At 37.9% G+C, this 24,629-nt stretch overlaps 1 protein-coding gene across 4 annotated transcripts in view; it reads left to right on the forward strand.

Annotated features, from left to right (window-relative positions):
- Positions 1-24,629, forward strand: part of Esrrg (estrogen related receptor gamma) — a 589,781-nt gene that overhangs the window by 44,406 nt on the left and 520,746 nt on the right. The window contains exon 1 of one of the 4 annotated variants that reach the window (XM_047520877.1): positions 6,688-6,780. The exons of the other annotated variants lie outside the window; for them this stretch is intronic. The gene's annotated coding sequence lies outside the window, so the exon portion shown is untranslated. Of the gene's footprint in view, positions 1-6,687; positions 6,781-24,629 lie in introns of those variants that run through there. 4 annotated transcript variants of the gene reach the window in all.

Raw genomic sequence — 24,629 nt, forward strand, 5'->3', positions numbered from 1 at the left:
GTTGTCAGTTGGTTACAGCTCTGAAATATTGTGGCTCTGCATTTCAGGGTTTAGGTTAGCCATCCCAGTAGTGTAAGTGAAACTTCAGGTTCAGAGCAAGGAATTATGTATAAATTTGACCAGCTCTCATCTTCTCATGCTGGCAGGTAGGAGTGAGGAGCTGTAGGAGAATTTAAGGATCTTTCTCTGGGCCAATCTTCTTTATGTTATCTTGAACCTAACTTATCATGGTACTTTGTACTGGAATGGGTGGTGGTGGTGGCGGCTAAGGAGAGCCAGAGCCTGAGTGGTCTTTTTTTAAGAAAGTCATAGCTTTTTGAAATACAATATTGACAACACCCCCAGGGTTCTGGTCCCCTAGAACAAAGGGAATTGGACAAATCCTTGCACATCTTTAAATAAAAATTCCTGACAATGTGGCTGCGATAAGATCCCTGTGATAATGCTACAAGTCTCTATGTCTTTATCACATAGATAGGGAACTTTTCTTTTTCTGGGAGATAAGTTTCCATTCATTTATTCAACACTGATTATTTTCAGTTGGCAAAGGCCACCTCCTTAAATTATCTCTTCTACAGTACTGGTGTAAACTCCTCTTCCTATTCAGACATGCATACAGACATTTAATAGTGCATTTAGAACATTCTCAATAACCACCAGTAGTTGTGGAGAAGTATCTCTTACAGTTTTAAATCAGGCCTTTATTTATATTTCTAAGGTGGAGAATGTGTTATTCATTTAAACCAGGTAATGATGGTGGTTACCACCAAAGACGGTTGTTTTTGGCAACCCTGTGATAAAATGCTGGATACTGATGATTCAAAGATATTTTATTTACTTACGGACAGTTATGACTGGTTCAGATGGCAGTCTGCTACAATAAATAACCTAGGACTGGGGATGTGGCTCAGTGGTATTATGCTTCTCTAGTACATATGAGGCTCTGGGTTTGATCCCCAATACTGAAATCCCCCCAACTCCCCAAATCCCTGGATAGGAATATAACAAGGATACTAACACATTAATTTACTTCCCTTATACAAATTATTTAACTTGGAAAATCTGCATATCTGACCACGTTTTTTACTGTTTTGAAGATCGAAATGCAAACTACCAACAGGATATGAAGCATAGCAAAACTTGTATTCCTGTTCTGAGATACACTTACATGGTAAGAAAAATAGTGCTTTCAGATATCTGTGTTACCAAAGTGGCCCATTTAAATTTGCTCTGGCTCTAAGATATATTACGTTAATAAGGCTGATTTTTTTTGGCCAATATAATTTATATTCACAAACACCTATTTTATTAGCACAATTATAGATTGTGAAGCACATTTTCATATATGTTAAATACTAACAAAAATAACATTTGTATAGTGAGTTAGTTTATAACAATATATCATCCATAAGCTGAATTTATTGCACTTTCTCAAGAAGGCTGTTGCTTTTTACAGTGTAAACATTATATGAAACTAGATTCATTTATAAGAGTTTCCTCCTTTTCTTTCACTTTTCCTCCTTTTTTCTTCCTTGTCCTTTTTTTTTTTCGTCTTCCTTTAAGGGGGAAAATAATCTAATGATATTTCTTTTGATAAAGTATATGTAATTGGTCATCACATATTTCTATTGAAAAAGGAGATGTAACAAGCAAGCCCACATGATTTTTGGACTATATTTTCTGCTCACCATTGTTCTTGAGGAAAATGTAAGGTTGCAAAAATCATTTCATGCCCTGTATGTTTTCAAACATAAATCAGGAAAATTGTTAGCGAGTTATAGCTCTTCTTAGAGACTGTAGCTATCATGCTATAGTAAACACAGGCTATATATTTTTCCAAGTTATTATGTGTGGAGAGAAATCCAAAGTTGGCTATTTAGATGAACACTTTAATTCAGTTATTAGAAATTCATTTTCTATTTATATGAGCATTTATTTTCTGAATGTTGTGGAATTGGAGTATAATACCTGATGACTCTTTGGACCAATCTCCAAGATGAGATGTTAGAGATGTTAGAGATTTGCTCTTTATGGCTAATGTGTATACTACTGAATGTTGGTTTTCAGCAAAAGGTCAGTCCCAGTGATGGTAAGTAGAGTGAGCAGTGTGACCAGATTGTCCACTTCATCTGAGAACAATAGCAATCCTTGCTTTTTCATTTCTTATATGAAGGGTTTGACTAGATAGTCTTTGACTTACTTTGCCCCTGTGATTCTGAGTTAAGTGATTGATTAATAATGAATCAACCAATTAATCATACTCCTATTTGTTTCAATTCTATAAACTAATTATTAAGTATGACCTTATGCCATGACTACAAATATTAGTGTATACAGCAGTAAATGAGCTCAGGTTCAGTGGTTTGAAATGAAAACCTCATGAAATTTAGACAGGTTTGCATTTAAATGTTTCCTTTGTAGATCAATTATCAGATATTCAAAGCATACCCCCCTCAAAAAATCTTAAATACTGATTACTTTCCTTTGCTGGACTATAAAAGCATATTGTTACCCATTAAAGTGAAATTTTGTATTATCAGTGATGAATAAAATGTAAAGAACAAGTTCTATTATGATACTAGTGATAAACATAACATAAAACTGAATGCTAGTTCATCATTTATCTAGACTCAGGAGGGTTGATGTTTAAGAGAATGCACATAACTGGAAGTCGAAAAGATAGATGGGAAGTATTGCAGAGTAGCTGAAAGGGATTTTTAGAAACTTTCAGGATTTTTAGTGACTGGTTGCAAAGTATATGACTTTTCTTTCCCTTGAAAGAGTGAAACATTAGCACTGCTGCTAAGTTTATTACCTGTGATAAGATTTCTTTTTGACACCCAAATTCACTGAAAGGCAGGAGGAAGGATGTGTGGAGATAGAGAAAATAATTTTCTGAAGCCATTTGTCAACACGTGAGAAAAGGTGGAAGGTAGAAAGGTGGGGGGGGGGGTGCCCGCGCGCGCGCGCGCGCACCCGCCCACCCGCATGTGGAAAATGGCCTGGTGTGTATTTAACTGAGCTGTAGCATGTGAAACCAAAAGGAAAAAAGAGGGAAACTAATGCATGTAGATTTCTCATGAAGGGAGAGTACAGTGTGTTATGTGGAAAAGCTTTGGAAGTAGGTTTTGAGCTCTTGTCTCAAGTTTTCTACTGGGCCACTGACTGCCTGTATGATTTGGGGAAATTATTTAATTCTCTGAATTGTCAAAATGTGAATAATCAAAAAATCAATTTTTCAAGATGATTTTGAGAGTCAAGTGAGAATCTTTAAACTGTATATAGTTTTAGGTGATGAGGAAAAGTCATAGGTCTATCAGTTCTCTGCAGTGCACAGGTCTGACCATTTCAAGGGGAATATGTTTAGCCCTCGAGTGGTCTTTGGTGGGCACATTTCTTGCCCTCTGAGGAACAAGCACTGAGGTAGGTACTTTACATAGTATTCTATTTAGGGAGGAAGCAGGAAATAGTATGCAGCTGGGCAGTTGGATGTGGAAGATGTTCCCAAACATGATAATTCTAATGTATGCAGTGCCAGTACTGGAGCGTATTTACTTTCCTTTACAGATGGCCAAGCTTGTCTAAATAAACAAGTGAATGACTTTGGAAACAAAAACAATGTATTTGGTAATTGTTTTTTTTTTTGTCTCAAACATTGCCTATCATTTGCACTCTTGCCATGACATTGATAGTAATCTAAATTTCCTGCACTTTTGTGAAGGCTAAAGGAATTATGGTTTGGCAGTAAATGCTTACAAGTGATGATATAAATCCCATTAAAAAAAAAAGATTTCTAAGATGTAACATTTGCAATGAATGTAATACATCACTCCAAGTTCTAGGTACCACACAGATTTTTCTAAAGGGTATTTTTATATATGACTGGCTGATAAATATCTAACCAGTTTATCCACTAGAAATGGAAAATGGACTGTATTTCAAAACAGAATGAAGTAGCAGGTCAAAAGTTATTCAAGAAATTTGAACTGTACAGAGAATATATTAAAAAACAGATTAAAAATTAGCTTGAATTGTATCTGAAAATGCTGTATGCTCTGCTCTGATTGACAAGATGATGATCCACAGAACTGTCTACTTTGTGATCTATTAAACTTAGAAACTGGGTGAACCTAGAAATCAAGAGATGTCTTAGTATCAAGTTTGAATATAAAAGCCAATATTTAACCATTCTTACCCCCCAGTCTTTAGGTTCTCATACAGAATACATGCTAAACAAATTAAGAAAACAAAATTCAGGGAGTTTAATTATGAATCAATGTTAAACACTTTGAGATGCATATGATTATTTGGAGGTCATTGAGAACATTGTATGAGGACTGGAAGGTTACAAATAACCTCTAAACCATCATTTATTAAGGCTCTGGCTTCCTTTGAGGTCGAGCATAGATAGTAAAATTGACTCGGCTTGAGTTTCTTTTCAATTTAGAAAAATTTATTGAACATTTAATTTGTTTAATATCAAGCTAGGTGTTAGTGAATTGAAAGTAATTTCAAGATACAGTGTCTCTAAGAGATTCATTCTACCTTTAGGGAAATACAGTATGCCCCCATGAAACTATTAAGGTAACAGTACCAAGTGCTGGTGATGTAACTGAGTGGTAGTGTGTTTACCTAGCATATGAAGACTCTGGGTTCTGTCCTCAGCACTGAAAAAACAAACAAATGAAAAACAGTCCTATACAAAATTGTGCAAAATATGAATGCTGCATGGCCAATTCATATAGTTAACTTTAAACAGTACTTGGAAGAATCTGAGAGCTTCGGTTGACATGCCCACTGTGATGTACTAGCTGGTCAACCTTTACCTCTTTGAGATGTGGTTTTCCCATTTGTAAATTCGGCATAGCTTCATCTATCTCATAAAACTATTGGCAGAATCAAATGAGACAGCATTTTGTTTTGTAGTGTCAGGGATTGAGACCAGGGACTTGCATATGATAGCTAAATGATCTACTACTGAGCTACATCCCCTACCCCAAGAAAATGGAAGAAAAAAAATTTTTTTTTTTTTTTTGCATGTGATAGAGACTACATAGATTATGGGAGGGAAGGAGGGAGGACCTAACACGTATGGACCTGTACTTGAAGTAATGTACTGTTTCTTAATCAACTCTGTGCCCCCACTGTCTGGCACTGTGCCTGGTTCTGCCGGGAGACTCAGTAAATGTTTTTGAATGAATGCATGCCAGGCTCTGTGGTTGGTCCTCAACATGTGCTATCCTTTAAATAGTCACAAGAAAATCTTGTGAGGTAGATAAGCTGTCTCTACTTCAAAGATGAGGAAATAGAAGTTTGGAAATGTTAAGCCACTCCCATCCTTGTGCAGGTAGAGTAGGAGAACCAGGAAAGGAAGCAAAATCTGGCACCCGAGCCCAGATTCTATTCATTACACAACATGGGTTCTCAGATGTAAGGAAATCATCATCCTGCCTGAACAACAGGAAAATGCAAAGAGATGATCTCGGATGGTTCACCAGTCCTCCAGGCAGCTTGCTCCTGGACCCGTCTCAGAGGAGGAGGAAAGCAGCGCTCTGAGCTGCCTGACACATTTCACATGGCCTTTGTTAAGCTGCCGTTGTGATTTCTGCCCTTTGAAGTAAAATGCACAATGGTGAGAAAATGCCAGGTTATGTACTGCAACCTGGATTCGTCCTAGGGGCAGGAGAGAGAAGTAGAGAAGAGCAGAGAAGAACTTGAGGATAATGAAGTGGTCAACCAACAACTTGGATACTTGGATTAGGTTTGTTATAGGCCTTAGCAGACCCCCTATGTCTCTATTTCTCTTTCTTTTATGCTCCTTTAACATTCACTTCTGGAAATGGTGAGGTCTCGAATTTTCCTTCTCTTCCATGTTAAGGGTGATAATTAAGAAGCTATTTCTATTGCTACTCGGCACATTCCATGTTCTCTGTAACTTGTCTGCTCTTGGTATCCCTAGTCTTATGATAAGTGAGTTTTACTGGAGTGAAGGTTTGTAATCACCCTAATTTATAGTGAGCAGTAATAAAATGGCCCCAACAACACAGTCATTTTAAAACTCCAGCCTCTGATTTGGGAGGCATAGTGTAGAATTTGGTACGTATTACCCAATCTTACATTATTTTTTCTCTGGGTTTATTTCTGAAGAACCAGAAGAATCTTAAATATGAGAAGCAGAAGGACATATATTTTGAGAATTTGAATTCATTTTTAAAGTTCTGTTCAAATAATAGTGCACAGAAGGTCAGGACAGCAGACAGAAAGTACATTTCAGACAAGTCCAGGGAATACCTTACACCATTGTCCAGGTCCAGCCGGTAACTGTGGTTTCCCAGGTACTGTGCTAACATACCCAGGGTGAAAGCTGGCAGGGAGGCACCTTCCACTCTCCTCCCGACCTGTGGTAAGTCTGCTGGGTTGAATTGTGTGAAGTTGTCAAAGGTTGCTCTGCTCTCCAGCACTTGGCACGGGCTCCACTGAAATGTGATGCCATTGGTTTTCAGTAAAGGTTCCTTTCTGCAGGGCTGCAAACACAGATCAGCTGCTACTGTGTATACACAACCAGGGAGCAAATCAACCAGCACATTTAAAGCAGCCTTTTTAACCCTGAGACTTTCCAAGATCTCCTCTTCACGCAGGAAGTTTCCTTCTCTGTTGTCAGATTTAGCACTGTGCTCCTGTCATCAGATCCGAGCTAGGCTCCCTGCTGCACAGTAGAGAGGCTTCCTTAAGACATTTGTCCTTGAAACTGCACCAAACTCTTGGAAGAACCCAGAACGTGTAAGTATGTATGATTTAGGCAGCACTAGTACAGGGCAAAGCTGCAGTCAACCATTATACCATATCCGATTAGCAGTGCAGGAGGGGTTTTTCCAACGTTTTGTTACATTCATTTTCAATTCGTTCTGAGGAAACAAATCAATTCTAGCTTCTGATACAGTGACTTTGCAGTAGATGGGGTTGTAATATGTTAGCTTTAACTATTTGCTGTTCTCATTTAGCATTTAGATGTGACTTGTGGGACAATTACTGTGGGCATTAAACTATAAAACTTCTAAATTTTTATTAGGAATTATAATTGTTGGTCATGTCTGTCTTGAGAAACAAGTTAGCTTTGGGGAATGTTTAAAGAATTAACTACATAAATTCATGGACAATAGAATGAATTTGTACTGTTTCTTGCTCTCAATAAAACATATTAGTTTGCAGTTTTAATTTACTCATAAAGAGCATTCCACTGAGGTTTTGTCTTAATTGAATTCTACTCAATGCTGTCGGTTTGGTGTTTTACTGTCTTGTATGTGTCTGTTTAAGTTACTTTGCTGGGATTGCAGTCTGGGTAAACCTGTATTTAGGTACTATTTAGATTCTAAGAACATTCAGGTGAAATAAATGCTCAAGGAATTTTGGGAGGTGGTGGATTTGTTTTTGAGGGTGGTCGTATTACCCTTGAAAGCATTTTAGATGCACAACGTGAATGGCTGTCAGATGGAGACCACAGACCGAACACTCAGAGGCTCTAAGTCAAATCTCAGCTTGTCCACTTTTCTAACTCCAACCAATAAAAGTCCGTGGCCCCTTTCTATCAATTTTTAATATGCGACAATACTTATGTTTATAAGATTAATTTCTCTCAGATTAGTCTGATTGATAGCTGGATTGTGGTTTCTTAAGAGCTCGCTCCCTGAAACCCACAGCAGAGCTGCATTCCATTTAACTAGTGAATGTAAAAACGGGTAACCATGGATTCAGCCTCCACTAACTGCCAGAGCGGTGACTTGTTGTAAACAATACAAATGAGCCAGGAGAGCAGAGGCAACCAGACATGAAATGATTTTAATAGAAATTACGGTAAAAGGTCATGTGATTTGGTATCCGCTTCTGTTCAGTTTTAAAGGGGAAGTCTTTCTTTTCTAACCCCCCTCCTTCCCTCTTACCTATTCCCAACCAACCCAAGTAGGTATCTCCTTAAACTTGGCAGGTCCCACTTTGTGCTTCCATGGAGAAGGGTGGCCCATGTAATTCTGGGCAAAATGTGGTGACTTGTGGATTTTCACTGGTAAGTACCATTATTTTAGACACAGATAGAAAGTCTGTGTATTTCAGGGCTTCCTTTATGGAAGGTCATGATAATTACATCACAGAAGTTCTCAGGCCTAGGTGTAAGAGGGTCATAGGTCATTTTGTTTCTTGGTTAAAATGGTATGACTGTCTTTCTTCTCCCTTCCTAAGTCTCTGGATTAATTTGTAATCTTGATCTTTCTGAAAACTGGTATTTGCTTTAGAAACAACTTCTGCAATGTGGTAATAAGCACATATAGATGCTATGTAAAGGACTGTGCTTAATCTAAGGGTTTTCACTCACCAGATCATTTCTGAGTTCTACAAGGACCAGGTCTTACAATAATGTTTGCATTTCTCTGGTAGAGATACTTCTATATGTGAAAATGATTGTATTCATAAATATGTCTTCAATCAAGAAAATGAGCAAACTGTATCTGTTAGGTGCTAACCTCATGGTTTGTTGCACTGTCATTAGCTATGTTTAAGCAAAGGAAATGCAAGAAGAAAGTCTAGTAGTCAAAGTTGGGGGACTGGGGAGCACTTAGAAGCACAGCTGTGTCTCTGTCCAGATTTGGGGGGTATACCTATTTGGCACATAGGAATGAGGATTTTAAGAGTCATGGCCTCACACAAATAGGCATTTTAAGCAAAGGACTCTGTCTAGACATGTTGTGTTATATGGTAAAACAGACCTGAACTGGTTTTGTGGGCTAGGTTTCTTTTCACATGCAGATGGCTTATATAGTTGGAACAAAAGATGATGATGGATTTATATTTTGCCTCCTTTGATGTATAGATTCTTCTGAATGGACACCTAATTGTACACATACAGATGACACAGTGAGTGATAGAACTTGGGGTGTGTAGTTTTCTATTAATACCTTCACTAGGATAGAATCAATCAACACATGAAAAAAACCTGAGGGTTATAATTTAGCAACTCAATAAGATGAGCATCAACCCTTCCCAAACACTCAAAATTTGTTGTAACAAACTCTTTGTTTAGACCTGTTAAGTGTGAAGTGTTAACAGCGTACCCATATTTGTAAGCTTTCTTTCTTTCTTTCTTTCCTTTTTTTTTTTTTTTTTTAATCTTTCTGGGGTTGAGGATATGACTTAGTGATATAGTGCTTGCTTAGCCTGTGTGAGGCCGTGGGTTTGATTCCCAACGTGCGACATGCATACACGCACATTTTTAAGATGCTGGAGAACTTTTCTACATGCTTAGACTGAAAAATTCTTCAGAATGTCATGATTGAGGGTGTAGTCTCATAACTTGTTTGCTAGTCTAATACCAGCTATGCTTCTCAAAAAGAGTTGAAACTCCAGTAATTAATGCTGGGAGGAAAAAGGAAAAAAAAAAGAGGCAATTTCAAACAGATGTGGGAACACCAAACCCAAGTGAGGTTCTCAGTAAATTATAATAAAAAACTTTTCTTTGTCTTGATTCTCCAAACAGAAGAGCAGCACAGAAAGTCTCAGCCACAGAGTAGTTAGGAGCACAATCTTTCATGTTTCTGACATGCATTAGAGTCTTTGCTCTTGATCTAACTTTGTGTAAAGGATTTTAGGCAAAGCGATGTCCCCTCTCTGACCTTGCACATCCTCATCTGTAGATTGAGAAAAATCATGCATGTCAGTGGGTGGTTGAAATGGTTATATGATACTCTATGTAGAAAGTATTTAGCACCATGTCTGGCATAGTAAGTGCTCAGTAAACTGCTGTTAATTTCATTATTATTTTTGATTGAAGAAAATTATAGTTAGGTAGAATCCTGTCTGGTGGTGGGGGGCAGAGAAGGACAATATCACATCATAGATTGGTCCTTTCCTAGTGACATTTGTACCCTGCAATAATGTGTCATCACTTTGGAGACGCCGATTCAGTTTAAAGCATATCATAGTGCTTTATATAACATTTTATTAAAATTTAAAAGTAATATATATATTTTCATTTTCATGCAAATTACATCTGAAAACTAAGGATGTTTTTCATTTATGATCTTTGATATTGTGATTGTTGAGGCTGTATGCATTTTTACGTTTGATCTTGTCTTTATAATTGTAGGCAGAAGGATACTTAAAGGTGTAAGATATTCAAATTACACCAATCCTAAAAGTTTAAGACCTGGTGGTCCCAAAGATAATCATATAGAACAAAGAGCTGTAATAACAGGTTTGTAAGCATGAGATTATGTGCTACCAAAAAAAAAATCTTGGGAATATTATATATAAGTTCACTTTGTCTTTTGACCTTTGCCCTTGACCTAACCCAAAGGTCTCATTTCCTCAACCGTCCTTCCTTGGTCCCTCCCTTCTACTCTTGTCTTCCTTTCCCTTCGTCCTTCTTCCTTTCTTCCTGCCTTGTTCCATGTCTCTCAGCTGCATTGCATTTTCTTTTTCTTTGTGAATCAGAGTGCTCAGGGAAGGGAAAAGAGGGACAGGAGACCCACAGTCTTTTGATGCCAGCTCTGGTTTTATAAATGGAAACTTTAAGAGAAGTCAGAAAAATCCGTTTTTCTTTCTCCTGCTATTGAACTGAGAGCCACATCTGAAGTGACCTGCAGACCCCAGGGAAGCCTTGCTCAGTAACTATTTGTTGATTCATTGATTAAACGGCATGAAGAGAAGGGGCATCAAGCACGGAGATTCCCTTAGTAGTGAAGGCTTTGAAACCCCAAGCTGCAGTGTGCAGTAGGATGGCTTCTCTGTGACCTTCCAACAACTAATCTCCTTTAAGAACTGAATCAAAGCAGTTTAGGGATTTTGTCAGATGGATTTTGTCTACAGTTGGGTTTTTGGCAGTTGTGTGTATAAGGCAATACATTCTTTACAAAGATATGAATTTCTCTCTCTCTTTTTTTTTTTTCAGAAAGGAATGAGGACAAGGGGCCAGCAGAGATCTCTAGAGAGGGACTCTTGTTTATCCATGGTTCTGTGCAGGCAGGGACAGCTGCAAGGTAGATGCCTTTCTCACACTTCCAGCCAACCTTCTCCTTAGCCTCTCTTGTCTGATGGTCCCGCCAACTAGCGCACCAGCCCAGTAGGTGTGCTGTAGAATCTGCTCTTCCCAGGGTGGAGAAAAAGCCCATGGTCAGAAGTAATATCATCAGTGGTGATGGGTCTCCAGAATCGATATTTATGGAAATCATAGCATGTAGATTAGTGCTGGAAACATTTCATTTTAATAGATAAGTTGTCTAAAGTCATAGAACTTGTGACTTATAAAGCTGGGGCTACATTTTGGAATTTCTGATTTTTAGGTTGGCACTTTTTTGAAAGTCCCTGCCTTCTAGGGCAATAGACTATGAAAGGAAGCTTACATCATGGGAATTTAGGAAATGGTGAGACTATTCTAAAGGGATTGCTGAAAACACTTGTGTTTTCTGGTTCAAACCCTGAAGCTATAATTTAGCAATTCTGTAGTCCTTAGGAAAGATACTTAACCATTCTGGACTGTGTTTTTTTAATTGAGATTAAGAATTCTAATACCTACATTTTAGGTTTGTTGCACACATTTAGTAAAATTACATATATATAATGACTAATCCAATGCTTGATGCAAAATAGATAGTAAATATTATTGTCAATCCTTTTCCCCTCTTGGGATTAGTGGTAGAATCATGCATGAGAGAATGACAAAATAAAGGTTTTCAGTGTGTATCTGAAATGGTGTAGCTCAGTGGTTTTCAACATTTTCTTCCGGTTTAGCACATTATAGAAGATGTTTATAGAGAATCATCCTATGCCTCGCATAGACTGATAGGTAAATAGTGATGATGATAATAGTGGTGGTGGTGATGGCAGAAATTTAACGCTGGTGGGTGATGTGAGCATACCACAGATGAGCCCAGGACTCTAAGCAATTCCCAAACCTTACCTTGGATTGCACTGCTTACTTGTGACAGGAGAGGGAAATCAGAATGTTGGTGAGCAAGAGGGGAGCAAGAGCCATACTATTATAGGTGCAACTGCACTCATTTAAATTAAAAGGAAATAATCAGTAGACCAGCACTTTTTTACTGGAAATGAATACTGACAATGTACTGCCTGGTTCTGAAGGTGACATCTCTCCTGGAGGAACATGATTTTGGAAGATCTAGATTCCATGTCAACTATCTGTGATGACCCAGGGAAGTAGCTGACCCACATTGTTTCTATTTCCTTATTTTGAATTGGAGTAATAATGGTAGTCACTGAAATGGTAGGATTGAATGAATGAATGCATGTCAAGTCCTAAGAAAAATATCTGTCTCACAGTAAGTGCTCAGTGTACATTAGTAATTATTAGAGGCTTTTGTTCTCAGTCTGTTAGGTGGGCAAGCATCCTATCTTGAGATTCTGCCCCCAAAATTGCCACTATTAACATTAGCCATAGTGTCACTAGTACATAAAACTGATTTTTAGTTTTAACATAATAATAGCTATTCTTTATTGTGCACTTACCATTTAACTAGGCATTATGCCATGTGTTTTATATGGTGTCCTAAGTGATCTAATTCTCTCATTATTCCTATGAGATGGATATTTTTACCTCATCTCACAAATGAGAAAATTGAGCCTTCAAGAGGTGACAGCTTGCCCAAGTCCACACAGCTAATAAACTCTGGAGCCAAAACTCAGTTTTAAAAATCTTTTCTACATATTTACATACTGCTTCATTCAGTTGTATACAATTTGTAGGATTTATAGGAAGGGTAAATTTTATGGAATGAAAAAAAAGTGAAGAGGAGGAAGTAGAGAGAGGGAGAAGGAGGTGGAAGAGAGAAAGGCACTGGGTCTTTGATTTAATACTCAAGCAATCCTGAAAGTACATGGTCTAGGAGCATCATCCTCATTTTAGACTTTATTTAGTTCAAAGCATCATAACTAATAATGATGCATTTGGGATTTATATTATGGTATTTTTACCTTTAAAAATCCAGTCTTCCATATTATGTTACCCTCTTTATTTTTTATTTTATGTACTGTAAATAAAAAAAATTATACTACCTTTAAAAAAAATATTTGTTTTAATTATTTGTACTATACTACCTTTTGAAACATAAAAGATCCATGCAGAGATGCAGAGAAGCAAGTACATGTACATTGACATGAGCAGACACATAATAGAACCATCTTTGCCCTTCTTCAGATATTAACATTGAAGATTTTCCAAAACCCTGTTGTGCTTTTGCAACTATAGGCATAAACTAATCTATATGCAGAAGACTAGGTATTTGATATTGTTTTAATTCTTCTCATTTAAAAACAGCTTTTAATTTTCTTATTTAGTGGATTTTTTTAAAAAACATCTAGCTCAACATGTTACATTTTCATCCCAGTTTTACAAATGAAGAAATGAGTTATGTAGTTTCCCTAAATTATTTCCCTGAGATCATGGTGACATGTAGCAGATGAAAGTTGTTTTCTGGATTTTGATAACTCCAGAGAAGGATTTTTCTCTCTACCGTGGTGACCATTTCTAATTGGTGTGATTGCCACCTAATCAACTTCGAAGAAGTGAGGGACATGTGGATGGAGAAGAGTCACACCTGTGTACATAGTGAGGCCCTCTGGGAGGTGGAAATGGAAGAGTGACTCTTTATCCAGGTCTGCTATCGCCTTCAAGTCCACAGTGCCATCATTTGATCTGTAAGGATGATGTAAGGGCTATGGTTTGCCCCATTCTGATTTTCATAGAATCCAGGCTGGGCAGAGGACAGAATATAGTGCCTTCTTGTGTTTAAGCCTCCTGGGGTCCACCAGACGCCATGGCATCTTCCCCAGACAGTTGCCTGCTGCTCCCATGAGGTGGCCGACTGGCACTGTGTTTGTGGAGCAGATGGAGTTCCTTTCCGAGAGGTACTTCCTGCTCTGCATGCTTGTTTTGAAGATGTGGGTTTGGTAAGTACAGGAAACCAGGAAAAGAGAGGAGATACCAAACTCTTGTGTGAGAAATGAGATGCAGTGCAAGGCAGAGGGGAAAGAAGGGACTGGGAAATCTTCATAATTTCCAAGGTTAAGGTCAAGGTCAGACTGCTTTCTTATGTCACTTTAAACATTATACCTGAAATTAGCCCACTAGTCACTTTTTTCTTGGGGGAAAGAACTGGGAGTTTCCCAGTCACCATTTTTTAGTTTTTAAGTATTGGAGGTGAAGAGGAGAAATTATAAAAAGGAAAAGGTCTTGGATTTTCACCTTTTCCTTTGGAAGGTCGTAGAATCATAAGAGCAGCTTTGAGTAAAGCTACCTGAGCATAACTGTGTTTTGTTGATAAAACAATTGTTTTCTTATTGCTTTCACTGAACTAACATGCAAAACGAACTCCCTTCTGTTTCTCTAAATGTATTTCTTCTAATAACACATGATATTTGTGTTGTGAAAGTTTACAAAGACATAAATTATCGTTTTCCTTTTACAGTTGAGTTAACTTAGCAAGATTAAGTGGCTTGTTCAGAGTAAGACAGCTTGTTTAAAAAAAAAAAAAAAGCAGAATACTAGAAATTAGGTCTTCTGACATTTAGATCCACCTCTCAGAAGTCCTAGTTTTTAAAAAGGGTTGATGCAGGGGGGACTGAAGATTGAGTGTGAATAAAGTTGGGAAGGGGGAAGACAGCCTCAGTATGTTAGAAGAAAGAACTGATAAGGCCATTTTTTGAGTTGATATGGTATCCATGGCTACAAGATGATGTAAAATTTCTGATTTCCTCCTTAATTGAAAAATGAAGACAAAAAGCACAGGGGATGGAGCAGTGTCCCATGAAGGCTTACACAGGAGGCAAATCACCTCTCCCCGCTGAGGTCTCCGGCTTCCCCTTCATTTCAAGTTTGCATAATAGAATGGAGGATGGAGTTGAAGGAGCTCTAAGCAAAAGAGAAATGACCTTGTACTTGCAAGTTTAAGTCCCATGTTTATCTGTAGTCCCACCCACTTTCCCATGTAACTGGAGAGTAATCCCTGTCAGTAACATCATCTTAGAAAGACAGGGACAACTTAATGAGATCTAGTGTGTGTGTAGAAGGTGCAACATTCTTTCATCAAAGCAACTAATACCCTCAAGAAAAAAATGCATTGATCTAATGCTTAGCTAAAATATGGGTGCTTTTTTTTTTTTTTCTTCCTTGGGAATGAAACCTTTTTAGTCATGTGGATAGCAGAAGGTGAAATGAATGTGTATTCTCTTTGATATGCTTTATTTTATTAGTACCAGGTAAATAAGATCCTAATACAGCTCTGTGTATTAGGGTGAATTTCTTGACCTGGCTTAATTCTAAGGCTAAGACAAATAAATTATCTTTTTTTGATAATGGCTCTGAAATCTTCAAGTTCATCTGGCATAGTCAGTATTTGACTATAGATTCCCGGTAGAAAAGTCCATTCTAGCTGTCGTTAATGCCTCAGAAGTACAGTATGTTACTGGCAGACAGAACAAACTGATGTCATAGAGACATCAACTCTTTACCCTCAAAACCATCATTAACCAGGAGGAGATACCACTTAATATTTCAGTATTATTTTTAGAATGTCAAACTATTATATAAACAGCAAATGTATTCAGTTAAAGGATACATGCTTTAAGCAAAGTGGATCTTCCTTTGGTCTACTTCAATGTTGTTTGTACGCTAGAGGTTTGCTGTATTTCCCTCCATTGGATTATTTAATAATCAATTTAATTTTAGTAAAGTTTCACTTTAATACTCCTAGAAATTAGAGGAAAATATTGCCTACATTCATTTGCTATGTTACACAGACACAGTACACAGCAAAGGTAAAAGATAAAGGATCAATTCTTATGGATCTCATAGTTCCAAGCTTTTAAGGCTGTATTATAGAAACTTTGTAATTATTGTGTGTAATCTTGCAGAAAATTAAATGTTGAGTTTGCATATATGAAGAAGTTTGGACTGTTTTGCTCACCATAGCTTGTTAGTACTGAGCACCTCACTGTCCCTGGCAGGCTTTGGGTTTTGCTTTACTGCTAGTAAAATGCTATTTGTAGCATAAATGAAATCCTCAGCGGGGGTGTATCATCTTATGCTTGAGATGTATTTTAGAGAATGTACATCTATAGTTCACTTGCTTGTTTCAAAATGATTCTAGACAAGTAGTTCTCAGCTAGGGGTAATTTTGCCCTCTAAGGCACATTTGGCAATATCTGGACATAGTTTGGATTATTATGCCTAGCAAGAGGGGTTGTTGGCATGTGGTGAGTAGGGCTCAGAGTTATTGCTAAATCATACTGTGCACAGGGTTGTCTAGTCTGAAAAAGTATCTAAACTGAAAAGCCCCCATTCTAGACACTTGCAAAATCTAAATGGCAAGAGAGAAAATAGGTAACTTAGTTTCAGATTTTTAGAATGGATGATTTCATGGAAAGAATTTTCCCTTGGGACAGAGAATAGAAGTGAAAACTACAAACATGTCACCTAGCCTCATTTTCACTTAAAAAAAATTTAAATTGTATTAATGTGTTGTGACTAATTGAGTCTTAAAATAACTACCATCACTACCATATCAAACGACATGACTTAGAGCTTCCTAAATGTACTAGGTACCATTCTAAGTGTCTGTCCATTTATCAATTCAGTTAATCCTGAAAGCAACTTCACTGGGGAGGTGCAGTGACCGTGTTCTTCAATCCTGGGGCCTGTAGGAATATAGTGATGTGGTCCAAAGTGATAACAGAATATCTGGAAATAGGGAGTCATATTTTTCTAAATGACTCTGGATGATAAAGCTTTTATTCCACAGTGCTAGCACTAAAAGAGTGCTTCTCTGGGAAATTAAGATCACCCTCATAAAGTAGGTTTATATTTGCTTCTAGAAGGAGAAAGAAGAAGAAGAAGAAAAAAAAAGACTTTGTAACTTTCTGCTTGCCAGTTCTGCACCTGGTCCTGTGTCTGTCTTTTCCTCTTTAGTGCCCATTCCTGACTGAACTGGTCTTTGGGTTGTGTGTAAATGATAAAGAGTGAGTGCCCATTGGAGCCCAGCTGAATCATAAAGTGACTGTTCCTATTTGTGGCTGTCACTTTCTAATCGGCTGTCCTCTGAGTCTTATTCTAAGTTTGCAGGGGGGGAGATGAGGATCTCCCTTTATTTACTTACTTAGTGGGGCTAGGAATCAAACCAGGCTTCTTGCATGGCAGGCAAGCATTTACAACTGAGCTACATCCCCAGGGAGGGTCTTCCTTTAAAATGTCATCATCAGGGTGGGTTCAACCCACTTTAATCTCATGTTTGAAAAAAGAAGAGTAGGTAAAATTTCTCTAAGCAAGTCTCATGGGAGATTCTCTAAGAATGCATTTAACAATGGAATTTTCCCTGGAAATGCCACATCAGAAGTCATATTCCCAATGGGCATTTCTGTGGGAATTGGGAAGCTAGCTATATTTGCTGCTTTCACATCTCCTGAGGGTTTTGGTTCTGGGAATTCGGTTTGTCATAGCTAGACGTTTTACCTTTGCCAAATCGGTCTTTTGTATTAAACCTAAGTTGCCATCAAAAACCGGAAAGGAAAACATCACAAATCACTAGAAATATATCAGCATTCTGAGCAGCAGAATTTATGAGGCACTAATGGATATCCTTGGCTATTTATCTTTCTGGTGGCTGTTGAAACACCTCTGCCTTTTTCTTAATGTAAAAGGGCTTTCTGTCTAGGAACTGTAGAGTCCCCAAGCCCTGTGCTGCGGTAGGAGGGGACATGGCATTCCAGTGCTTGTTTTCTTTGCAGGGATGGTGGTGGAGAGTTACTTTCTTGTCCTTTTCTCTTTTGTCTCTTTTCCTTCTTCATTAAAAACCCAAAGTAAAGTGCAGTCTGCATATATTCAGGTTTGGGGTATCTATGCTGAACCTGGCACGACTGGAATAGGATGGAGAGTGGCCCGGTCCACCTGTTCCCCACTCCCTTCTGATTGAAGAACCACCATCATTTATTTATTCATAGCAGGCTTCTCTGTGTCTAAAGGATGATCCCTGTGTGCAATTATATAGTCTATTTTGTTCCTCAAGTTCAAATAAATTTTATAAGGAATGCCCATGCTTTGGGGAGGACTACTAATATTTTGTACATATTAGTTTAGCCCTGTCTTAATCTCCTGGCTTCATTCACTCTTGTCTGCTATGGAAGAAAGGCCTGGAATACAGGAGAATTACACCTACTCAGGAAGGACTGCAGTTCCTCTGCGACTTCTCCCACACAGGTCTGCGGTTCCATTTGGGAGGGAGATCTGGGTTCTGGGCCTGACCATGCTACTTCTTAACTTGTGACTTTGGACCAAATTATTTGACATTGCTCAGCCTCAGTTTGCACAGCTATAAAATGCATCGAGTTACCTGTCTATAATTAGGTGTGTTGTGAAGATTAAATGATATAAAATATATGAAGCACAGAAAGGATTTAGTGGTTGTTTCTGGGATTGTATGTACATACTACTGGAGTTCTAAGAAACTTGACTTCACCCTTTCTCCTTTTGAAAAAATATGTTCTGGGAACAACAAATTTGAATTGCCTGTGCACTCATTCAAGAACAGATTCCAGGCCTGTACCCCAGTGCTTTGAATATGCCTCTGGTGGGTGGAATCTGCTCGCTTGTATTTTCAGAAATGCTTCTGGTAACTTGCATTGTTAAGCACTCCAGAGTCAGCAGGTCACTGGGACCAACAGTCTCTTTTCCCTATGATGCTCTTGATCTCCTGAGCTGAAGGGTGGAATCTAGAGAATTTTAGCTCCTCTACTTGAAGAATCTTCTTACCCTGGTGGAGTCAGTCTGAGTCTACTAACTCACTATCCCACTTTATAAGCAGTGCTTTTTATGGTACGCCCCACGTGGTTGGGTAACCTAAATGATGTGATAATGAGGATGGACTAAAGGTCACAAGATTGTTAACATGTGTGAGGAGATTGTAGGCTTAGCCTATCAGGTGAGGGAGAGGTTAGCGCACCAACTGTATCCACACTTCAAAGCGTATAGCCGGTTTGCTGCACTAACTTAATTATCTGGGCTATTGATATCTTTGAGGGACATATCTATACCCCAGATACAGTTACTTCACTGTAGGAGATAGCAGGAGGTGGCTTGTTCAGTTGCCAACTTCCTAAAATGCTTTTTAGAGTCAGCTGGGTTGCTTAGTCCTCTCTTGCTCTTGGATTAAATATAAAAATAACTACGTAAAGCATATCAACCCTCTTTTCCCTGTCTGCTGAAACTGCAATCTCCTGTGCTTTTTCTAGAACCCATTAAAGAGGGAGGAGAAGAGGAGGGGTAACAATATCCAAAAACCCCAAAGCCCCAGATCAGATAATCTCCCAGAATCAATCCTGCAGTTAGATCTCAACCGAGGTGGAAAATAGCTGGTCACGTTGGTACCTACCAGAGTTCCTTTTTGATTATTTGAGGGTTGATGAAGTAGCATGAACTTTATCCTTATTCTTAGGGTTCTTCTTTCTCTCTATAGCCATATTAGTTTTATTAACATCTCCACCAGAAGCCTGGAAGGGACAGAAATACAACCCAAACCAGGCGATGTTTTCATTTCCAAGCCATAAAAGTGTTTGATGTTAAGAAACATTTGAAACTATAGACTGAAGGGAGGTATTTGTCTCTACCCGGTTTTCACTGATCCTAACCAGCCTCCTTCCTGTTTCCACAAAAAACAGTAACTGGTTGCAAAGCTTTCCGTAGAGAAGAACTTTCATCTCTGACACTGGCTTTTGGCTTTTAGCTCAGAACAGGTTTTCTCTGCCAAGCATTTCTTACCTCCTCACAAGCAGTACTTTGTGTCCACCTACCTGAGCAGTGGTCATTATTTGGAGCAGTTGATTTTGTGGACTTTTCTGTTAGCAGGAATGATCTGAAATGTAAAGAGAAAGGATTACCCAAACCCCTCACTGCACTGCAATCGAATACAGTGCCCTGTTCTTTGACACCAAAATGTGGCCTGCTGTTGAAAAGCTAGGGCATTTAATGGGCAGAGACCAGGGGAGAAAATTTCAGCTTTTCATCCTTCCCACTCTTATAAAGTCTCTCTCACAGTTTGCCATAGCTTTCAGAACATGGTCATTTTAATGATGAAAATGCTGTGGAGAGGGTGCTGGAGCATCACGCAAAACCAGCTGTGGCATCCTGCGTGACGTTCCAAATATTAATACAAATAGAATTAATTCCCACGCCAGGGGTGTCTCGGGAATCCATTTTAAGTTGGCACTTAACTTCGGTTTGAGATTTCCCCGTGACTGCCCATGTTGAAAAATGTTTGCTAAACAAGACAGTGCTGGGCCGCCCTCAATCTATAAATTCACTCACACTAATTCATTAACACTTGGTTTGAACTAGAAGCAAACCAGGTTAAAGAGTAGATGGCTGTTACATGTCCTTGGTTAGTGGTGAGGTTGGTACAGATGTTTTTTCTGCATATCACTCCCAATTGATCTCATTTGTTTTACTTGGGGGAAAAGAACAAAGCCGATATGTTTATCATTAGTGTATTGTTTAATTGTATAATTTCCTAGTTCATTAAAAACTCTTTTAAATATATCTGGTTTATAAACACAATGTAGAGGTGTGGATTTCTTGTATCTTGCAATTAAATTCAGATCGTGACAAAAGTAAGACTTTTGGTGTCTAGTTCTCCCCTAGACTTGTCTTTCTATTTCTGCACGGTGAATTTAATAAAGAAACTATCTTGGAGTAATAATTCCTACAAGCCCTGGACATTCCTTTGGGGGAAGAGGACTGACCTTTCCCTGTTTTTAATAAAACCTCTGTGAATTTGGGCTTGCCTCTTCTATAGTCCAGTGCAACTGTCTTTTTATTCCACATTTAAGGGTGGGGTGAACCTTTATTCTTCTGATTTGGAAGCTCAAAAGCAGTCCTGGGAGAGAGGGCTCCTTTGAGGTTTGTATTACTCAAACCTGCTCATTTAGTACTTATTTACATGCATTTAGCTACCTTAGCTTATATTATCTCCTTTTGGGGGTAAGGGGTTAGATTTGTAAATTTGTGATTCAGTACCCCACTTCTAAAAAACACAGGAAATAGTGCTTTTATAATATAGGGTTGAACTATGCTCTGGTGATTGGCAGGCTTTTTTAAATCCTGTGACACTGGCAATTTTAAAAGCCTCATTTTTGTCTTTGTCTTGAACAAGGAGCATTTTACACATTATTAAGTCCTGAAAATCCCACTGGATAGATAATTTGGAATGAAAGGACTTAAGACCATTTGGGGGGAAAAGGAACAAATCCATAAGATCCCTCATGATTATTCTTTATGGTCACTAAAAATATTTAGCACACTAAATAAAAAGACCATCCATGAAAGTTTGATATGTTTTGAAATAGAATAATGGATATAAAGTCATCTTTTCTCAGGGATATCTTCTCTACAGTCACAAGAAGATTCCTGTAAATTTGTTTTGATTGCTCAGACACCAGGCATACTCAGAGGCATTTATTCCCTGGTGTCTGTCTGTCTCTGTATCTAGTGTTCAATGTCGTTTTGATTTTATAACTCAAAGTTCACTCTTTTCTCTTGGGTCCTAGCATATTCCCTGAGAAATGGAGTAATTCAGATGCTTGAAAAGAAAAAAAAAAAAATCTCTGGGTAAACTTAATCTAATGTACATGGCACAGAGTGTAAGTTTCTATTAAATCCTAATAAACAGGGTTAGGGTGGCTTTACTCATGGAAATGGTTCCAGTCCATGGCTCTTCACCTACCTAATGCTACAGTTTATAACCTAAGTTTACGCTGCATCATCTTTCTTTAGCTCTCTTTGCTTAATTATACAAATATGAGAATCAAGTAAATGATGGAGACATTAACAAGTTCAGAGGAAAGGGGGAATCACTGGACTCATAAAATCTTTATGTGAATCAACTTTGTCTTCCAAATTAAATATAACTTTGCAAAGACATTTGCTGCCCTTCGCAGTATGACCTCTATCATCATTTGCTAGCATTCTTTTCCACTTCAGGCATGCACTTCACATTGCCTTCTCAGGGATTGGATGGCTGTGAGAAACACATAGTCTTTTTAAAAAAATATTTTTTTTACTGTAAAAAACACAGAGAAAAACCACACGAACCAAATGTATAACCTGACATTTTGTATATTCATCTTTTGTACTGTAAAATTATTGCATAATACATACATATGTATTCGTATTGTGTATGCATTCTATACCAGGCAGGATAAGATACAGGCTTTCAGCATCTCCCAGATCTCTTCATGTGCCTCACCCAACTATAGCTCTTTGTCCCCCTTATAAATCACCATTAATCTATTGTAGCAATCACTTCTTATATTTTAAGATATATTTATTATCTATTTGCATCTGCAAACCCCAGAATCCAGTCTTACCCACTTAAGAATACTGAAGTTTTAAACTCTCTTTAATCTGTAAATTCCTCCTTAATCTCACACATGTCCTTGTAATTTATTTATTGAGGAAACAGGCTGTTTGATAGGTGGTTTCCTTGAGCCCATGTTCACAATGTTCCTCTGCCTCCTGCATTTCCTAAGAATTGGCAGCTGGATCACACTTGGGCTTGTTTGATTCTTTTGGCAAAACTGTAGTTGGTAGTTGGCAAGGCTACAGCCATTATTGAAGCTCCAGTTGTTCCACTTTAGCCAGTGGGAACCTCTGCAGGTTGGTTCTTGAGTCCTTTTGTCATCACCTTAAGAGCCTTTGATAGCTTTCCTCCTACCTGGTAACAAAAGACCTTAGTGTTTGTCTGGTATATCTCCTGCCCTAGACCTAGAATCGGCTTCTTTTTGGAGAAGTTCTGACTCTTGGAGGTGAGAAATGTGATGTGAAGGCCACAGTCTAGGTGCTGGGGATGTTCATTGGTACAGGATTGGTCGTTGTTTCTTAACTTTTTGCAAATGACAGTTTTGAGAGGTCTTATATATAAAGATATGCATATATGTATGTATACACTTGAACACATTTTATTACATTTCATGAACTTATGAATTTGCATCACTACCCTAATTAAAATTTGTGATTGTAGTTTTATTTAACTTTTTCTTTGTTACATTTATCTATTCTTCCTTCCTTAGGCATCTTGACTCTCAAGGACACAAGGGTTAATAGAATTAGGATATCCCAATATTACTCACTTGTTTTATCACATAGTCTTTGCACAATAGTCTCGGGAGAATTACACTCATACTGCTACTAATGCAGTAATTGAAAACATTAATGTTTTTTTTTTTTTTTTAAATATAAGGTTCTCTCCACCTGCCCGCATTTTAATATAGTGCTCTGTCTACACAGCCGATAGATACTACTATCTCTTAGTCCCCTTTCAGTCTTACATCTACAGGTAGTTGTATAATTAATATTTACCACCCATCCTTATGGTGATAGTCTCAGCAATCATTTTGATTATCTGAAATGTGGTCCTCAGAAAGGACTCTTAGGAACAATAGGAGTTTTTACCTGTATCCATACCAGTTTTTTTGAGCCCTTCCTACTTGCAAGTCAGTTTTGCTGGATATAAAATCGCTTTGTCTCCTCCGGAAAGAGTGAGCTACTCCATTTTCTTCTAACACAAATGCTTTAGAAAATCAGTCCATATTTTCTTTATGCCATTAGCCATGCATTTTTTTTCTGTACTGCAAGTTGAACCCAGGGATGCTCTACCACTGGGCTACATCCTCAGTCCTTCTAATTTTTTAAATTTTGAGACAGGGTCTTGCTAAGTTCCTCAGGCTGGCCTCAAACTGTCAATCCTCCTGCCTCAGCTTCCCAAGTAGCTGGGATTACAGAAGTACGCCACTGCACCTGGCAAGTCATGCATTCTTTTGGCAAAGGAAAAGAATTTTACTGGACTGTGTCTTGCTATTGGTCTTTTGGGGTCAATATTCTCAGGTGCATGGTGTAATTTTTCAATGTGTCATTTCAATTTTTTTCTTATATCAGTGAATTTCCTTGAATTATAGTTATTAGTATTGTTCTCCTGTTTCTGTTTCTTCTTTAAAAACTCTTGTTATCCATGTGTTCAATTTTTTTACCTGTGTTCACAATTTGTCTCTTTCTCTTAAATCTGTCTTCTCTCCTCATTTCTTTTTGATTTTTAAGCTTTCTTCCTTTTTGCCTTTTTAATGTTTATGAAGAGATTATCTGTTCTGCTTATTTGTTTCTAGGTTAGTTGCCATTTCTGAAATTATTGTTTTTATTTCTGATTTTTCAATCCTGTCACCATATTTATGAGCTTTTCTGATCTGACGCTAGTGTACTTTCATATTTATATCATTTCTTAATGTCTTGAAGCTTCTTTTGAAATGATAGTGTACAGTTTTGATCTGTTTTGTGGAAATACCTTTCTGTTGGGCTTTTATTGTCTCTAGGGATGCTATTCTGCTTTTTCCAGTTTGTAATTGTAATAACTTTGTGGGATTTGACCTTGACCTTGATACTTTTCTGTTATTTTTATGTGAATTAATTTTTCTTGCCTTTTGAAATGAGGTGTGGTTCAGGAAATCTTACTAACTTTACAGTGTTACTAACTTGTGTGTGTGTGTGTGTGTTGTGTTAAAAAATTTGGTACATTGCTTTCTGGAATTCCCTGACT

The sequence above is a fragment of the Sciurus carolinensis genome, chromosome 12 (genome assembly GCF_902686445.1).
Source record: "Sciurus carolinensis chromosome 12, mSciCar1.2, whole genome shotgun sequence".
Taxonomy (NCBI): domain Eukaryota; kingdom Metazoa; phylum Chordata; class Mammalia; order Rodentia; family Sciuridae; genus Sciurus; species Sciurus carolinensis.